The sequence below is a fragment of the Ascaphus truei genome, chromosome 12 (assembly GCF_040206685.1).
Source record: "Ascaphus truei isolate aAscTru1 chromosome 12, aAscTru1.hap1, whole genome shotgun sequence".
Lineage (NCBI taxonomy): Eukaryota > Metazoa > Chordata > Amphibia > Anura > Ascaphidae > Ascaphus > Ascaphus truei.
Window position 1 is genome coordinate 2,111,293 of NC_134494.1, and position 19,153 is coordinate 2,130,445.

At 43.3% G+C, this 19,153-nt stretch overlaps 2 protein-coding genes across 2 annotated transcripts in view; one reads left to right on the forward strand and one right to left on the reverse strand.

Annotated features, from left to right (window-relative positions):
- LOC142464322 (uncharacterized) overlaps nt 1–19,153 on the reverse strand; it is a 237,333-nt gene that overhangs the window by 64,255 nt on the left and 153,925 nt on the right. The window lies entirely within an intron of this gene.
- Nucleotides 312–19,153, forward strand: part of LOC142464324 (uncharacterized) — a 64,743-nt gene continuing 45,901 nt past the window's right edge. The window contains 2 exon segments of the mRNA XM_075567818.1: nt 312–481; nt 4,045–4,161. The gene's annotated coding sequence lies outside the window, so the exon portion shown is untranslated.

The following is a 19,153-nucleotide window of genomic DNA, read 5'->3' on the forward strand; positions in this document are numbered from 1 at the left end:
GCCTGCCTTTGTAATGCATTAAGGAACAAATGTTATGCATACCAGAACCAAATGTTTTGACACCTTTGAGCTGGGTCACTTGCCTATGCAAGCAGAACAGCTTGCTAGAATTTACATAGCCTGGTGATCAAAGGCTAATTACCTAATTGTTTATGCGGGACCCAGGAACTGGAGTGGGATGTGAGTGTTAAAACTCACACTTACAAACCAAGGTATCCTGCAAGAATAAACATAACACAGGGGATAAATGTCGCCCCCCCCCCCCGGGGTCCCTGCTTCAAAGGATTTATTGATGGGGGGCTAAGGGTGGGGCTACCCAAGGATAATAACCAGGCTCAGCCTATGGCTGTTGTCCTTCATGTCTTCATGCAATAGGCCTTCATGTTCTGCATGTGTCCTGCATGTATTGCTGTGATGTCAGCTGAAATATGGAAGAAATGGCCCAGTCTGTATCCTGATGGCTTTCTGTCCTAATCTTTAAGTAAGTGTCTATATTTTGCCTGTTATTTGTACATTTTGTGTGTTCACCTTTATCAAGGAATAAATTATATTTTATCATATCTAAGTCTCGTCCCACTTCAAACCCAGTTATATATATATTATATATATTTTTGTGTAAATTACAGCCTGCCATAAAGTCACCGTGACAATTACGTCGGTCATACTTGGTCTCGTTGAATCCGTCATGAGCGTCTGAATCTATTAATGTCACGGACGTATGTCTAGGTCCTAGGGAAGGGAAGTTATGAGTGCGATTTATATACTGCACCGACACACTTTATTCGAGCAAATACCCAGTATGTACCTGGCAGATACCTGGAATGCGCCGCTCCTCACCTCTGACAAGCCCCGTTGCGTTTGCCTTCCCAGCCTGGGTTCATGCCTGGCTGACGGGCGGCTGATCTGTTAAATGATAATGATTAGGATTTAATAGGCTGCAATGCTTCGCGTGTCTACCAGATGGCATAAATTCATGAATTGTAATGCAGTATATATATATATACTGTGCAGTATTGCAGCCAGCGGGAATAAAATGCTTCAATCCCTGCCTGGAAAATACCTCAATGCACTCGGGCAGAAAACAGTCACAAACCTCAATACACCCGGGTATACCCGAATTCGTGGGACTAGCCGAGCTCGAATAAAGTGTGTCGCCAGTGTATACTGAGGAAAGTTTAAACGGCAAGTTTTTTTTATACTCTGTTCTTAAACTGTCAATCTTGCAGTTGATTTGCGACAGGGGTGGGTTTATGTTCTTGCAATGGGGGAAAAATAAGATATGTCTGAGCAAGGTCTAGGAAAATCAGATTTCAACAGAGGTGTGTTTGGACCATTTTCTGTGCCAGTGACCTTTCTGGTGTAAAACCTATGACACCTGTATAGTAACGTAGTGTATAGGGATTTCTGTTTTATCCTTTTATTTTAAGAAACTGTCCTGTGTTTACTGTAATTGTATGGCCTTGTAATCCCTTATCTGTAATCTAAGCTCTGTTTTTGCATAGATATTAAAACATTTAATAAGGGATACTTTGGGATCTGAATGAACTTTTAAACGCTCTGGAGAGAGCATTTACATTTTCGGACACCTTTTTCTACAACAGATTTTTTTCTGTTACTTTAAGTACATAGAAAAAACTATCATAAACAGGCACCTGAGACCCTTGCAGATTTATTAATTTTACATCTTTTATTTGAATTTCTCGGGCGGTGGAAGCGTGTAGATATGATTTGCAATTGCGTAAGGGATTAATATTAACTAATTGACGGTACCTTTGTGGAGGAGAAATGTGAGTTGGCTAGATTATCCGTGTGTATTAACCGTGGTTGCATATCTAAGTCAAGTGCCCACTTGTGTGCTGTTCTTGACAGGGGATACATGGGGACGGATTTAGGGGAGATGTGTAACGGATTGGGGGACTCGCTGTTCCCAGCGTGTCCCCGTCACCTTGGTTCCTCTGACTAACCCTCCCCTTTTCTTGCCTTCCCAGTCTCTGCCTCATTCCCTCACGGCGCGGTCACGTTCCCGTTCGTGGTCTGCGCGCATGCGCGGTCCCCTCACTCTTATCTGTTTCAGCTCTGGTTCCTGTCCCTGCCCCTGTTTGGATTCCCTTGGTTTGAACTTGAACTCTGCTTTGGACTTTGACTATGCTGCCTTCTCCTGTCCTTGAACTCTGGCTTTCGGACATCATTACGCTGCTCTCTCCAATCCCTGGACTCTGGCTCTTGGACAATACCTTCCGACCTCTGGCGCCCGGAATCAGCAAGTATAACGTTAACCCTTACTCACCAGGCCCGGCAACGCAATTACCACACTCCGGGCACGCCCTCATTGCTGTGGGTGCGTGTTATACCCTTACCCACCTCAGTACTGGGGACTGGCCAGGTCTGCGGGCATACAGGCGTTACAAGATGTTACTCATTTAAGGGACCTTTACATAGGTGAAAAGTGAGGCATCTTGAGGGCTGTGAATTAACCCTTGTCCTTTAGGGGAGATTTTGTCCATTTAAGGGACCTTTGCAGGAGGTGAAAAGTGGGACTGCTTACGAACAGACCACTTGTGTGCTGTTAGTGACAGGTGGGTATATGGGGATGGAGTTAGTGGAGATACTGTCCATTTGAGGGACCTTTGTGTACGTGAAAAGTGTGTATTAACCCTTGTCACGTGCTCACAGGTGTGCCGTATGTAACCGGTAGATCACACTATTATCCTATAAACTGACGTGTAAGAGGGAGATCTCATTAATAGCCTATAAACCAGTGATTCCCAACAGGAAGTTTGTGCTCTCTCTAAGGGGTTATTCAAAATAATATAATGGCGGGCTCAGGCAGTATAGTGGGGTTCTTAGCCTGTGTGGAGATTGTGCACTTAGTAAGACCCCAAATTGCACCTTGGCGTGGGTGGTATAGCTGTGATTTACAGATGTAACTTCCAAAGTCACTCACCACAATACTTTTGATCCACTGCAGCAAGGCATTGTGGGGTGTGACTTTGGAAGCTCAGTCAGTTTGGGGCCTTCTTAAGTGCACAGTCCCCACATAGGCTCCGTAACCCCATATACTGCCTGGGAGCCGCCATTACATTATTTTGACAAACCCCTTGGAGACGCCTCACAAACTCATTGCTGGGAATCACTGGTGTGTTCCCCCCACAAGCTCAGGACACTATAATGCCTGGGATCGGTCACACAGTTCTGTAACAGTCTGATTTAGTAGCAACAAGATTTATTAATTAGGGGTTCGCAGAACTAATATTTTCTAGCAGGGGGTGCACAATGTTACATAGGTGGGGAACCTCTGCTATAAACTGACACGTGTAATAGGGGGATCCTATAAACTGACACGTGTAAGGCTGTGCCTATAGTGCTGCCGACGGCGACACGATGGGTGACGTCGCCGTCGCCACCGGCGAAAGTTATGTTTCACCGGTCGGCGGCATCGCGGGATTCCCTCAATTTGATTTGTTCAAGGGCCGTCACGTGACGCGACGGCCCTTGAAAAATCAAATTCTACCGGCGTCAAGTTTTCGCGCCGTCGCTTGTCGCCATAAGCGCACGCGGCGGCAATGCTTTTGTTTTTGGGCAACGTCGCCGGTACTATAAGCACGGCCTAATAGGGAGATTCTATTCATATCCATTAAACTAAAGTGTGTAAGTTACCCACTGAATTGCTTTGGGATAACTGATGCACAGTTAGCTAAAGGAGGTTGTGCGACAAATTTTCAATTACAGTTTTCTGCTTTTAAAACATGGATGATAGGGAATATTTTAGGATATAGATCTAACTGTAGCGTTTCCGTTGCTTGTTGTATGTTTGGTATAAAACATGGGAAGTAAATAGATATTTATCAGATGAAAGGAATGCAGTGAATCAGTTAGCAGTCATACAGCTGGATCTCTGGATCTGTATTAATGGCTTTAAGCGCTGCTCACACATATCCCTTTAATACATTTACAGTAAATTGTGTATTTTCCTAAGCTTGATAAATATTTTACAAATAACTAAACCTCTATTGTACTATATTTGTACTGTTTCTTTTGTTTCAGGTTGTGTCAGGATAATGATTTCTTCTCTAACAGCTCCTTGTGGATACAGAGAGGCCCCAACCGTTCATCTCATTTTCATCTATTAGGAGGAAAATATCTACAGATGCAGCTTCTCCTGTAAGTAACTGAAACCTGCCAAGTGATTGTGACATTTCAGTTTATTTTCAGGGTCCCTCTCTGAGAAATGAACATTCAGAAGTACATTGTATTGTGAGTATCACTATACACTCACAGCAGGGGCAGCCTGGAATATACAGCGCTTTACTCTCCTGTTTGATGTTAGTATAGAAGAGAAATGTACACAGGAAAAACGTGATGATTCTAACCGTTAATTAGAAAGTGAGAGAAAAGTTAAAGCACCTCAGGTGTTATAAACCTGAAATAGAAATATTCTAAAATATAAATCTATTCTAAAGAAACCCTCACCCGACCAAGCCTCCCGCTCAGTACCGCCTAGTAATGGGCAAAACCTTTTGTCGGATTTGGATCCACCTCGGATCAGCTGGTTCCTTTGGTCCGCGGGTGTCACGGTAGCTAGTGATAGGTTATAATACACACCAAAATTTCTGGGTTGAATTGAACACGACTTAGATATAATAAATATAGTTTATTCCTTAAAGAAGAACACACAAGATAATACAAATAACAGACAAAATATGGACACTTACTTCAGGGGTTTGGACAATGAAGCAATCAGGTACAGGATTGGCAATTCATTCAGCACTACAGGTTCAGATTAAGACCACGAAAGACACTGGGCATAGAGTTTACACTCGTTTATATGGCGTTTCACTCCTATACCCTGGCATTGAGTGCAAGTCATTGGAGGACAATTATCTGCACCCAATCCCCCCTTGCCACCTCACTTGAGGCAACGTAATACCTGCCCACTGGGTGGATATTATTCTAATCAGGAGCTTATTTCCCTAGCCCCCCTCCAACAAGACCGGCGTCTTAAAGTCTGCTTGGGACAGGAAAACCTTTGTCCCAAGGTGTGAAACACAACACTTATCATAAAGTACCCACGTCGCAGGGTGGGGGAGCCTTTGATCAGGGGTTTATTCTAGACCACTTGTCTCCCCCCTGAGCATTAACATACCATATGGGCTCTGGGTTTTTCTACCAGACCCAAAATACAATACAGTCTTTAATATCTACAAAAAAAACACAAAAAAAGTTGGAGCGCAGAGAGAAAAAAGTATCAAACAATCATTCACGTTTAATGATACACTGTACAATTTAAAACTTACAATCAAGTATAGCTGCATGCACGAAGAGGATCCCACACCCGCCCATCACTATCGCCGTCACTACCCTTGCACAGACCTTCTCTTTTCCACCGCGGATCACCGCTGGGTTCCGAAACCGGAAATCCACCTGATGCTGGATGGTGGGCGGGCTCTCTCGCGAGAGTGCACTGCCTAGCAATGCGTGACGTATAGGGAAGCTGACTGGGTACCTCTATCGGGCAGGTATCACACTCTAAGAAAGACGTGTGTGCCTGAAACCTTAGCAACCCCTCTACGCGTTTCGCGCTCACTAGCGCTTCATCAGGAGGTAATAAGGCATATCAGGAGGCTGCCTTATATAGGCCAACAACCCCTAATTGCCCCTAACACTAAAAACGTGTATACATGCTAAAGGCATTTTCTAATGATATTGTGACAAAAAACAAACATAAACACCATAGAAATCATGCTCATCATGTGCTCAACCCTGAAATAATTCTTAAAAGTTGTAAAAAGGTTCTAAAAATGTCCTAGAAACGTTGCTTTTTTACTTTTTTACAGTACAACTATTTAAATTTACATGTACTATTAAAATATTAAAAACCTAATTTAAAAATGCTATTCAACTAGAACCTAATTACAATCAATCATCTAACCTGATAGTTATCCTTATGGGATATATATATGTATATATAAGTCACCAAAAACAATAATAGTATTAATAACATTTACGGGGACCCCCTTTACGGGGGTCCTTAATTCTCGGACCCGGTGGTGGTCGAATGTGGGGGTTCCTAGAGTCTAGGGGCAAAAAGAATTTTATTCCTGGGTGCCCTAAAACCTAAGTTTCCCACGCCAATTGTGATTGAACTTGACCTAATGTGATCAATGTTCTTTTTTTAGACTATGTATCCGCTTCTGCGGTTTGGATGGCTGCCAACCCGTTCCTGGAGGTCGGTGTCGAGGAATCCCCATTGAAATAAATGGCTTCATTGACTTACAATGGGGAACCGCCGCTCCTCCTCTCGGGCGCCACCTGCAGGTCTTCTGATGAAAATTGGCCCAAATCACCAGTTTCCACATAGGATCGTATGGAGCTGCAACGGGGAGCTGCAAAATGGAGCCTGCAAAGGCGGGAAAATGGAACAAAGGGCTATAATCACGCCTTAACTATTAACCCTTTCCCTCCTGCATCGATCCCAGTGTATGTGTTGGTGCAGACACTGGAATGGGAACAATGCACAATTACAGGGGAATACACATTTGGGTGCTGAAGCAGGGTAAAAACACATTACTGGATCGGAGTCCAGTTAACCCCTTGCTTCCCAAGTGATAGCAGGGGGTGGCCAAATGCGGTGTAACCCCTTTAATACCCTGCCAAACCCCCTCTCCCATGACAGCGGATCAGTCTCAAAAAGAGCAATCTGCCATTTTGGATTTTTTATTTCATTTTTATAGAGTAATTAGAAAGCCATGGGCGGATTGTTAATTAATTGATTAATTCAGGCCAGGAGAAAGCCTAAAATAGGAGGAGAAGGTGCTTTAAGGTGTCGCGTGGCAGAAGACTGCAGTGTGTATGTGTGTGTGTGTGTGTGTGTATATACACTCTGCTCATTCTGCTCGACCTATGCAGCATTTGACACCGTGGACCCACCCTCTTCTTCACATTCTCCATACTCTTGGTATTCGTAACAAAGCTCTATCCTGGATATCCTCTTACCTCTCCCATCATACTTTCAGTGTCTCTTCTGCAAACACCTCCTCCTCCTCCTTCTCCATCAATCTCTCTGTGGCGGTACTCTGGGGCTCTTTCTTCGGATCTCTTCTCTTTTCTCTGTACACACTTTGTCTAGGTGACCTAATCACATCTCTTGTGTTTAAATATCACCTCTATGCTGACGACACACAAATGTGTACTTTTCAACCCCTGACTTTACACCTGGTGTACAGACCAAAGTTTATGAATGTCTCTGCGATATCATCCTGGATGTCCCTGCCGCTTTAAATTTAACATGGCAAAAACAGAGCTCTTCATACTTCTTCCCAAACCTGGGACCCCAACCCAGGATAAAGACTGTACAAGCTAGACACAGCCTGCTCCTCGGGACTGGCGTTCCTGTTTACTATTGGAGCTGCAATACAGATAATACTTTCTTATAATATTTTGTATGTGGAGCGCATGTTTTGGCTTGGGAACCAGCTTAGCTGGCCATGCAGTTAGTGAGGGCGAAAGCTATGGTGTAATAGGCTTTCCCTAAAGGGAATAGGTGTTTATTTTATATGATTTGCTTTTCTTAAAGGGACAGTACACCCGGAGTTTATTTGTTTGTGGATAATAAACCACTACAGTTAGTTTCATACTGTGTCTAGCGTCTTACTGACCCTGCCGCGAGGCCATCCTGCCACACGAGGTGTGAGAAGTGGGATGCTACGCCTCTGGGGATCAGTAGATGAAGATGTAAGTTCATAAACCAAGCAGAAAACCTAAACAACATTTTAATTTTGCTAAAGCATGTGAAATTGCAGCTAGCAAGTGCTGAATGTAAATTTTGCCCAGTCGGGTATGAAATGATTGCTGTGCTGTGTAAAGCTAACACAAAAAGCTAAGTGTCAAGTTTGCCCTGCCGGGTGTGAAAGAAAGTGAAAATGGATTTTTGCAAAGATGTTGCCCTAAGAAGAACCAAGAAGGTTCAAACATTGTAAAGCAAGTACAGCTCACGTGTGTTGTATAAAGTCTGCCCTGTCGTGTGTGAAAGAGAAGAGAGAAAAAAAAAGTTTTTTTTAAAATGGTTGCCGTCAAATTTCGGTTTTTGCAATGTACGTAATCATACAAAACAGTGTCCCTTTAGGCCATACAATGATAATGATGAGGACGAGGATGACGATGACTCATACGTGGCCCGAAGAAGAGCGCCATACCAGCAGATAAAAGCTGCAAAAGTGACCAGCGTCCAGAGAGCAAGACTCCATAACCTTGGAGTCCGTTACCAGGAAATCGGAGCCGTGACGGCTAGAAAGAAACCAGGTGACTTTCTAAAGGATTCAGTATGCTGGGCCTGTCATGAACCATGTCACACAGGAGAAGTGTGACCCCAAATTCTTAAATATAAACAGTGGCAACAGGAGCAGCATGATGAATATTGTCTCGCACAGCTGCAAAAGCAAGCAACGCGTGGTGAGCACAAGCAAGATGTGGAAGCTGATAACAGTGAGTGTGTGCCCAGTACCACTGATGTCTCTGGAGCTAATAAAGCAAAGAGAAAGAAGAAAAAGAAAAGTATTTCTCAAGTCACAGAGGAACTGACCAAACCACTTGAGCCTGCGATATCAGGACATGTGTCAGCAAGGCGCCGAGATGTGCTGCAGACCGGAGTGACCGGCGACATTGTCATGGGAACGGCGACAAAGAAAAAGGAGGAACAAAGGGAAGCTGAGCCCTTGATCCAGGATGAAGAGGCCTTAGTTTCTGCACTTCAAACTGCCCGCCATGATTATGAAGTCCTCTGGGAGCAATTAAATAAGGAGCGAGAAGCGAACGCCGAGTTATAGAGGTGTATACTCCCAGCTATACAAGACTACAAGGCTTTGAAGAAAACAGAGCGTCTTTTACATAGTGAGTTGGAGGAGGTGATGACAAGTCTGGAAAAGGCCAACACCTCAATTGCTACCATGGATTAAAAGCAGAAAAAGTCTGACGGACTAATTGCTAATCTGAAGCAGAAATATGGGGAGGCTCTGCAAGAGATTCGGATTTGCCGTAGAGAGCTGGAAGTCTCTCAGAAGTTCACGATCGCAACACAGAGCTGTGTACATTGAAGGAAACCTATGAGAATCCCTAAGTAATTTAGAGACTGCAAAGAGAGAAAGTAAATCTGAAAGAAGAAAATTCAGATTTGTCTGACCAGGCTAGTGAAGGAAAGGAGAAGCTTCACCAAGCAGAAAAAGTGACGGAACTATTGTCCCAGGAAAATTTTGAAGTGCATGAAGCACTGGAGGGTGCAGAAAGAAGGCTGCATAAAGAACGTGTCGCCTTGGAGCAGCACACCCATGTAGAGCAAAAACTACGGAGCCAGTTGCAAGAGCTGCGTGTGAATCTGCAAGAGACCAAGTTGAAACAGGCTGATGCTGAGGAGTTGCGGTGAGTGCTGCAGAAGGAAAGTTTTTCCAGGCTCATCACTGAAGAAGTGGTATGCGAAACGCGTTTGATGAATTTTGACCACATCCAGCCACCGTACTCCTCCAAACCGGCAGTCTTGTCCAATCAGGAAGCGGCACACGGACCTCTGTTTCCCTGTATGAACCGTCCCCAGGTAGGGGTGGCATCGGAGGGCTCAACCAGGTTGCATGAGAGCAGGATATGTTCTGCATATGAAACAATTATAACACTTATATGTTACATAGTTACATAGTAGATGAGGTTGAAAAAAGACGTAGGTCCATCAAGTTCAACCTATGCTAAATTTAGACAACAGATACTTTATCCTATATCTATACTTACTTATTGATCCAGAGGAAGGCAAACAAAAAACCCCATTAAGGGGAAAAAATAATTCCTTCCTGACTCCAAGAATTGGCAATTGGATGAATCCGTGGATCAACATTCTTCCCATGTATACTTATTTGGTATATCCCTGTATACTTTTCCCATCTAAAAAGATGTCCAACCTTTTTTTGAACAAATCTATTGTATCTGCCATTACAGTCTCCATGGGTAATGAATTCCATATTTTAACTGCCCTTACTGTAAAGAACCCTTTCATTTGTTGCTGGTGAAATTTCCTTTCCTCCAACCTTAAAGGATGGCCCAGAGTCCTTTGTACTGCCCGTCGGATGAATAGTTATTTTGAAAGCTCCTTGTATTGTCCCTGAATATATTTGTATATACTGCTGCGGCCAAGTTTATTCGAGCATTTGCCCGTTCTTGGCCGCAGCAGTAGCCTGGCGCGCGCCCGAGAGTGACGGGCGCGCGCCGAAGCAGCGGAAGAGCGCCCTCCGATCGGGGCGCTCTCCCTACCGCTGCCGGGTCCGCCGGGTCCCCCGGAACCCCCTGCCGCTGTCCCGCGATCGCGGGACACCAGGGCTCCCTCGGGGAGCCCCTGGACGCGCGTGCAGGGGGCGCACGCTCCCGATGACGCGTGACCGCGCGTCTATGACGCGCGGCACGCCGAGGGGCGGCCACTAGCAAGCCGGGAAATCTCCCGGCTTGCGGTACCGGCCACACTTTAATAAAGTGTGTCGGTAGTGTAATTATCATATCCCTTCTTAGACGCCTCTTTTCTAATGTAAATAAATCTAATTTAGCTAGCCTCTCCTCATAAATTAGATTGTCCATCCCCTTTATTAATTTGGTGGCTCTTCTCTGCACTCTCTAGTTCCATAATGTCTTTTCTTAGGATTGGTGCCCAAAATTGTACTCCATATTCAAGGTGTGGTCTTACTAATGCTTTGTAAAGGGGCATAATTAGGTTTACTTCCCTTCCATCCATTGCCCGTTTGATGCAAGATAAGATCTTGTTTGCCTTTGCAGCTACTGCATGACATTGGGCACTATTGCTAAGCCTGCTGTCTACAGGCACTCCTAAATCCTTTTCCATCAAGGATTCCCCCAATATATCTCCATTTAATTTGTAAGTCGCCTTTTTATTCTTGCATCCCAAATGCATAACCTTACATTTATCTGTATTAAACCTCATTTGCCATTTACCTGCCCACGTTTCCAGTCTCTCCAAGTCCTTCTGAAGAGAAATTACATCCTGCTCTGATTCTATTACCGTACACAATTTAGTATCATCAGCAAAGATGGAGACTTTTCTCTGGATCTCAAGGTCATTAACAAGTTAAAAAGCAGGGGTCCCAATACCGATCCCTGAGGTACTCCACTCACGACTTTAGCCCAACCTGAAAAATTTCCATTTATGACAACCCTCTGTTGTCTGTCCTTTAACCAGTTTTCAATCCAGGTGCATATATTATTACTGAGTCTAATTTTCTTTATTTTGTTCACCAACCTCTTGTGTGAAACCGTATCAAAAGCCTTTGCAAAATCTAAGTAGACCACATCAACTGCATTACCCTGGTCTAAATTCCTTATTACCTCCTCAAAGAAACAAATAAGGTTAGTTTGGCAAGATCTATCCTTCATAAATCCATGCTGACTATTACTAATAATTTTGTTTTCCATTAGGTATTCCTGAATATTATCCCGTATTAAACCTTCAAGTAGTTTCCCTACTATTGAAGTCAGGCTTACAGGTCTGTAATTTCCCGGTTGTGATCTAGCTCCCTTTTTAAATATAGGCACCACATCTGCTTTACGCCAATCTTGTGGTACTAAACCTGTGGAAATGGAGTCCTTGAATATTAAATATAATGGTTTTACTATTACTGAGCTTAACTCCTTGAGAACTCTTGGATGTATGCCATCGGGGCCAGGTGCCTTATTTACTTTCATTTTTTCAAGTTGCTTATGAACTTCTTCCTCAGTTAACCAATTGTTCATTAATATGGAGGTTGTGGCTTCCTCCTGCGGCACTACTATTGAACTTAATTTTTCCCTGGTAAACACAGAGGCAAAGAATGTGTTTAATACCTCAGCTTTTTCCTTATCTCCAATAATCTGCCTACCCTTCTCACACTGAAAGGGTCCTATATTTTCTTTTCTCATTTTTTTGTTATTAAGGTACTTAAAGAACTTTTTAGGGTTGGCCTTACTTTTTATTGCAATCCTTTTTTCATTCTCCATTTTTGCTAATTTGATTGCCGTTTTGCAATTTTTGTTACATTCCTTATTATTCTGATACGATGTCTCTGTCCCTTCTGACTTAAACATTCTAAACGCCTTCCTCTTCTTGTCCATTTCCTCCCCTACATGTTTATTTAGCCACATTTGGTTTTGACTTATTTCTTTTAAACTTATTACCCAAGGGTATACACTGATAAGTGTGGTTTTCTAACAATGTTTTAAAGACTGCCCATTTTCTTCTACATTTTTCCCTGCAAAAACATTATCCTATTCTATTACTACTTGATTAGACCTCAGTTTATTCAAATCTGCCTTTCTAAAGTTTAAGGTCTTTGTTGAACCCAAGTAATCTGTTTTTTGATAATTTATTTCAAATGAGACCATGTTATGATCACTGTTTGATATGACCAAATCCAGAACTGCCCCTCTCCTGGTTGGTTCCTCAATAATTTGGGTCATATAATTGTCTTTAAGCACCCCCAAAAACCTGTTTCCTTTTGTTGTAACGCTAATCTCATTGCCCCAATCTATGTCTGGATAATTAAAATCCCCCATTATGCAAACATGACCCAGTTTTGATGCCTTCTCCATTTGCAAAAGTATTTTAGCTTCCTCAATCTCACAGATATTTGGTGGTTTATAGCATATCCCCACAAAACATTTTCTTTATACTTTTACCTCCACTGCTAATTTCTATCCACAAGGTCTCTACATTTTCATCATTCCCTTCATAGATATCATCCCTCATAATAGGTTTTAGATCCGGTTTAACATATAAACATCCCCTTCTATTTGTTCGATCCTTCCGAAAGAAGAGAATAACCCTCTAAATGAACTGTCCAGTCATGAGTTTCATCCCACCATGTTTCAGTAATGCCTATGATATCATACTGCTCCCTTGCAGCTATTAATTCAAGCTCCCCCATTTTATCTGTCAGGCTTCTTGCATTAGCAAGCATACATTTCAGTTTTTTTTCAGCCTGTACTATTATCTTATCTGCTCCTTTCTTTCTGTGCCCACTTTGTTTAGTCTGGCGCGCGTCTGCGGTTACCGATCAAAAGCCAGGATTGTATGCCGGCTTGAAACCCAGACCGATTATAGGTCAAACCGCAACCCACATCACAGAGCCCCTTCAATTAAGTGGATAACTTAGGAAAGAGCTAGCACTCGAGCTAGCACTCGAATTTTTGGAGTGCAGCTAGGTAAAAAGAAACCATAAACATACATAGGGGGAGACTAATTCCTCTAGCAGCCAGGGGAATCGTTCCTCCGGCACAGTGGGGACTCAGGATGGTGGTAGGGGACTCCATTATTAGGAAGGTAGATGGGACAATCTGTTGCCATGACCGCATGAACCGAACAGTTTGTTGTCTGCCGGGTGCTCGGGTTCGGCACATAGCGGATCGGGTAGACAGATTGTTGGGGGGGTGGGCTGGGATTGACCCGGCGGTCTTGGTACACGTTGGCACTATCATACAAAAGAAAAAGGACCCAGTCTTGCAGCACTCAATCACTAGGAATGTAATGTTGTAAATTTAAAATATACTTTATTGATAACCTTGAATAAAAAATAGGGTGTTAAAACGTAATTAAATGATAATAAACAGCTCGTGACTGTATCCTTGATAACCCACCTACGATAAGGTGGGTAGATGTAGTAGAGTCCCCAATGAATATTGGGGATCAAACGCTACTGATAGTAGCTACCTAGAAATATAGGAAAAAGGAGCCTGTGAGAGCCCACTTGAAAGACACTGTCCTTGCGAGTGTATCCAGGCATATGATACGCACTAAATTGATACACTGAGGATAGGCAAAGTAATATAGTGTGGCATAATGTGCGCTTAGTTAGACCTATGTGATATCTGTCCCTGATATAGATATGCACTGTATGAGCCAGGTCTATGGTGAGAACCTGTGTAGCCCACACTGTTGATCATAGGTGCAGATTCATGGACACACTACGTAGTAAGATACAGGATAGTATGGCATTAGCTAGAGCATTGAGTAGTCCTATAGACACCTAAACTGTAGGTGAGGTAGGTAGTTGAGACACCTGTTAGTAGCAGTTGATACAGTGGTGCTATGCATATGTTGTTAACCAGGGTAAACCTTAACTCGTGTCAATATAGGTTGTCAATGTTATCTGCTGTTGCTGCCCAGTGGACGCTGTATTAGGAGCCAGATGCAGACACTGTGCACATATATGCAAATACCCTTACGTGAGCGTGGTACTGTGCTGCGCACAAAGGGTGAATGGTGGCATGGAGGCAACCTCCGTGTCTGCAGTGGCGCAGGAGGGTTAGCACTAATCAATAAATGTGATGTTGTAGGCTGTAACCCCCTGCGGTGCTGTTCGGCAGATAATGGGTTAATGTATAGTAGGATTGCCAAATTGCTCAGCTCAAAGAGGAGTGGGGTGTAAGGATGGTTGAAGCTGGGGTTAGTTTATGAAACCCATATACGCACCACCCTCCCTCTCGATGATCAGCTGACCTGTATCAATAACCAAGTGAAGGAACCGGTCTAACTTGTAACGCACAGTCCCCTACATCAGCGCTGATCTTGGTTATATTAGCGCTGATGTGCTCGAGGACGTGCCTGTCTGAGGTGAGTAACTCAATGGCCCCTCAGGCTGGAGGATCCCGCGATAATGTGGTAAAGCGCGATCCCATATAACACGCACAGGCAGGGAAGCTTGAGATATATATAAGCGCTGATAAGTATCAGAATGCTGCTGTACTTGAAATAATGAGCTTCCCGCGTGTGTAAGAGGTAGGTGGCCGACGCGCGCGTTTCACGTAGTGAACGCTTCTTCAGGGCACGTAGGGGGGAGGTCCCTGCGTGTGGAGGTTGGTATTTTCTGTATTTTCTGCAGCTCTAGACAGGAACACAGCAGCCTCTAAAATAACCTGCATTCACTATATCACAACCAATTAAGGATCAAAATCAACTTTCAGTAAATAAAACAAGGACTAAGTGTGCATTTTATTCATAACTTTATTTCAAATTGATGGAACACAGTGTATTTGATACTGATATGGTATATGATTACATGTATACCTTGACTACAAACAGTGACTAACCAACACTATTACCTATGAATACAAAATTTCACAACACCAAACCCCTAGCCTAATGTGAGCAGCGACATAAGTAATGCATCACAGAGACAAAAACCACTTTAGCCATCGATATTCAGCCCTTGCAAGTGTTGCAATTTGCTACACACATTGGCAACAGTTTAAGGGCAATCTGAATCTGGCAACATGGCTGTTACTAGTTTGCAGACCACATCAGTGCACTCCTAGCAGTGGGATATCACATCTGTCCAGCAACAGTAATTAAGGGGTTAAGTGTGGAAGCAGTTATTTCCACAGTGACTATAAATACCAACCTCCACACGCAGGGACCTCCCCCCTACGTGCCCTGAAGAAAAATTCACTACGTGAAACGCGCACGTCGGCCACCTACCTCTTACACACGCGGGAAGCTCATTTATTTCAAGTACAGCAGCATTCTGATACTTATCAGCGCTTATATATATCTCAAGCTTCCCTGCCTGTGCGTGTTATATGGGATCGCGCTTTACCACATTATCGCGGGATCCTCCAGCCTGAGGGGCCATTGAGTTACTCACCTCAGACAGGCAAGTCCTCGAGCACATCAGCGCTGATATAACCAAGATCAGCGCTGATGTAGGGGACTGTGCGTTACAAGTTAGACCGGTTCCTTCACTTGGTTATTGATACAGGTCAGCTGATCATCGAGAGGGAGGGTGGTGCGTATATGGGTTTCATAAACTAACCCCAGCTTCAACCATCCTTACACCCCACTCCTCTTTGAGCTGAGCAATTTGGCAATCCTACTATACATTAACCCATTATCTGCCGAACAGCACCGCAGGGGGTTACCGCCTACAACATCACATTTATTGATTAGTGCTAACCCTCCTGCGCCACTGCAGACACGTTGGATGTTGCCTCCATGCCACCATTCACCCTTTGTGCGCAGCACAGTACCACGCTCACGTAAGGGTATTTGCATATATGTGCACAGTGTCTGCATCTGGCTCCTAATACAGCGTCCACTGGGCAGCAACAGCAGATAACATTGACAACCTATATTGACACGAGTTAAGGTTTACCCTGGTTAACAACATATGCATAGCACCACTGTATCAACTGCTACTAACAGGTGTCTCAACTACCTACCTCACCTACAGTTTAGGTGTCTATAGGACTACTCAATGCTCTAGCTAATGCCATACTATCCTGTATCTTACCACGTAGTGTGTCCATGAATCTGCACCTATGATCAACAGTGTGGGCTACACAGGTTCTCACCATAGACCTGGCTCATACAGTGCATATCTATATCAGGGACAGATATCACATAGGTCTAACTAAGCGCACATTATGCCACACTATATTACTGTGCCTATCCTCAGTGTATCAATTTAGTGCGTATCATATGCCTGGATACACTCGCAAGGACAGTGTCTTTCAAGTGGGCTCTCACAGGCTCCTTTTTCCTATATTTCTAGGTAGCTACTATCAGTAGCGTTTGATCCCCAATATTCATTGGGGACTCTACTACATCTACCCACCTTATCGTAGGTGGGTTATCAAGGATACAGTCACGAGCTGTTTATTATCATTTAATTACGTTTTAACACCCTATTTTTTATTCAAGGTTATCAATAAAGTATATTTTAAATTTACAACATTACATTCCTAGTGATTGAGTGCTGCAAGACTGGGTCCTTTTTCTTTTGTATGATATTATCACGTCTCCATCCAGTCAGCACCTCACTGTGGTCTAACACTAGCTGTGCGGGTTTCTTTTGCGTGTTACACGTTGGCACCAATGACAAAGTTAGAGAAAGATGGATGGTCCTAAAAAATGATTACAGGGACCTAGGCCAAAAGCTTAAGGCAAGGATGTCACGATGACATCAACTTTTATCAACACATTTATATTTCTGGGTACTTGATTGAACAGAACAAGTTGCAAAATAAATTGTGATTTATTTCCTTAATAGACAAACACACGACATCTGCAGAATATACTTAAAACACACTCACTGGGATCAGGAAACGAAATAAATTGTCCTTGAAACGAAAGAAATGGTCCTTTGCTTGCCAGTGCAAGAAATGCAGCCTTGGTTTTAAAAGTCCTGTAGTTATGTGGTTGTTAACCCCTTCACTCCTGGACTGGTTGCTGCTGTACTGGAACAAAGTCTTGCATCTTTACATCATGGATTAAAATTCAGGAATCACACTGGGAAATACCTGGGAGGCCACAGTTATAGACTGGCCAAAGCTATCTTTAACATGTGAATCCAATCCCCTCGTGGGAACAAAAAAACCCACGAATAGCCAAGTGACCCACAGTTCATAAGACCGGTCAAAAGGGCTATCCGGTGGGCAGGGCGCATGGGTCAGGTTGACGCCCATGCCACTTAGCATACCTAGGCTACACCCATTTCTTGGGGCCACTAAGTCTGATCTCTGACTTAGAGGTGTCACTAGCCTGACATCTGCTGTGCATCAGTATGCCAGCATTGTATACATTATGGGCCTATGGGTCTTGTCATAATTGACACTTTTAGACAGGGGGACTCTAAATCTGTGGGAGCCTTTTGAGGCTCCATCATAAAAATAATTACAACCCTTTCAGGCTTGGTCATAAAAATACCGAAGCTCATTCACCCATATCACAGCTGGATGTCCAAGTAATTCCTGCTTAGACTTACAAAAAAAATACCTCCTGCCTTACATTTAAGATCTTCTATCATGTGTTGGTTAGAGGGTATGGCAAGCAATGCATCTTGTCTTTTACCCTCGTAGACAGGGAATGGCCTGCACATGGGGAATAAAAATGGCGAGGACAGGGCAACAACAGTAATGCATGGCAAATCCGGTATTAACCCTTTCCTCCCCGTCACAAAGGACCTCCAAGGTAGTATTTTCTGAAATACTACCAGTGCCATGCGCTACCGCAGGGAGACAGTCAGAGATCAGGGAGGTTAATGCATGGCTAAGAAAGTGGTGCAGGAAGGAGGGGTTTGGGTTTTTAGAGCACTGGGACATCTTTTTTGAGAGGTGCCATCTATATTCTAGGGACGGATTGCACCTCAATGAAGTGGGATCTTCTGTGCTAGGGGGAGAATGTTAAAAAGGTTGGAGGAGATTTTAAACTAGGATGGAGGGGGGAGGGGAATGAAAAAGATAATGAACTAAAAGGAATAGATGGGAAAATAGCAGGGGGTTATCTAGGTAGAATGGGAGAGTAAGTTTGACAAGCAGTGAGATACCAATAGTAAATACAGATAATAGAAAACTTCAAAAGTCTAAACCCAATTGGTGCAGAAAGGAAAAGGCAGATAAGATAATAGCACAGACTGAAAAAAAACTGAAATGCATGCTTGCTAATGCAAGAAGCCTGACAGATAAAATGGGGGAGCTTGAATTAATAGCTGCAAGGGAGCAGTATGATATCATAGGTATTACTGAAACATGGCGGGATGAAACTCATGACTGGACAGTTAATTTAGAGGGTTATTCTCTTTTTCGGAAGGATCGAACAAATAGAAGGGGAGGTGGAGTATGTGTATATGTTAAACCGGATCTAAAACCTATTATAAGGGATGATGTCTATGAAGGGAATGATGAAAATGTAGAGACTTTGTGGATAGAAATTAGCAGTGGAGGTAAAAGTATAAAGAAAATGTGTGTGGGAATATGCTATAAACCACCAAATATCTGTGAGATTGAGGAAACTAAAATACTTTTGCAAATGGAAAAGGCATCAAAAATGGGTCATGTTTGCATAATGGGGGATTTTAATTATCCAGACATAGACTGGGGCAATGAGATTAGCGTTACAACAAAAGGAAACAGGTTTTTGGGGGTGCTTAAAGACAATTATATGACCCAAATTATTGAGGAACCAACCAGGAGAGGGGCAGTTCTGGATTTGGTCATATCAAACAATGTACTGTAGAAGTAATAACAAATATTCAAGTCCTGGAACATTTGGGTAACTGTGATCATAACAACATGGTCTCGTTTGAAATAAATTATCAAAAAACAGATTACTTGGGTTCAACAAAGACTTTAAACTTTAGAAAGG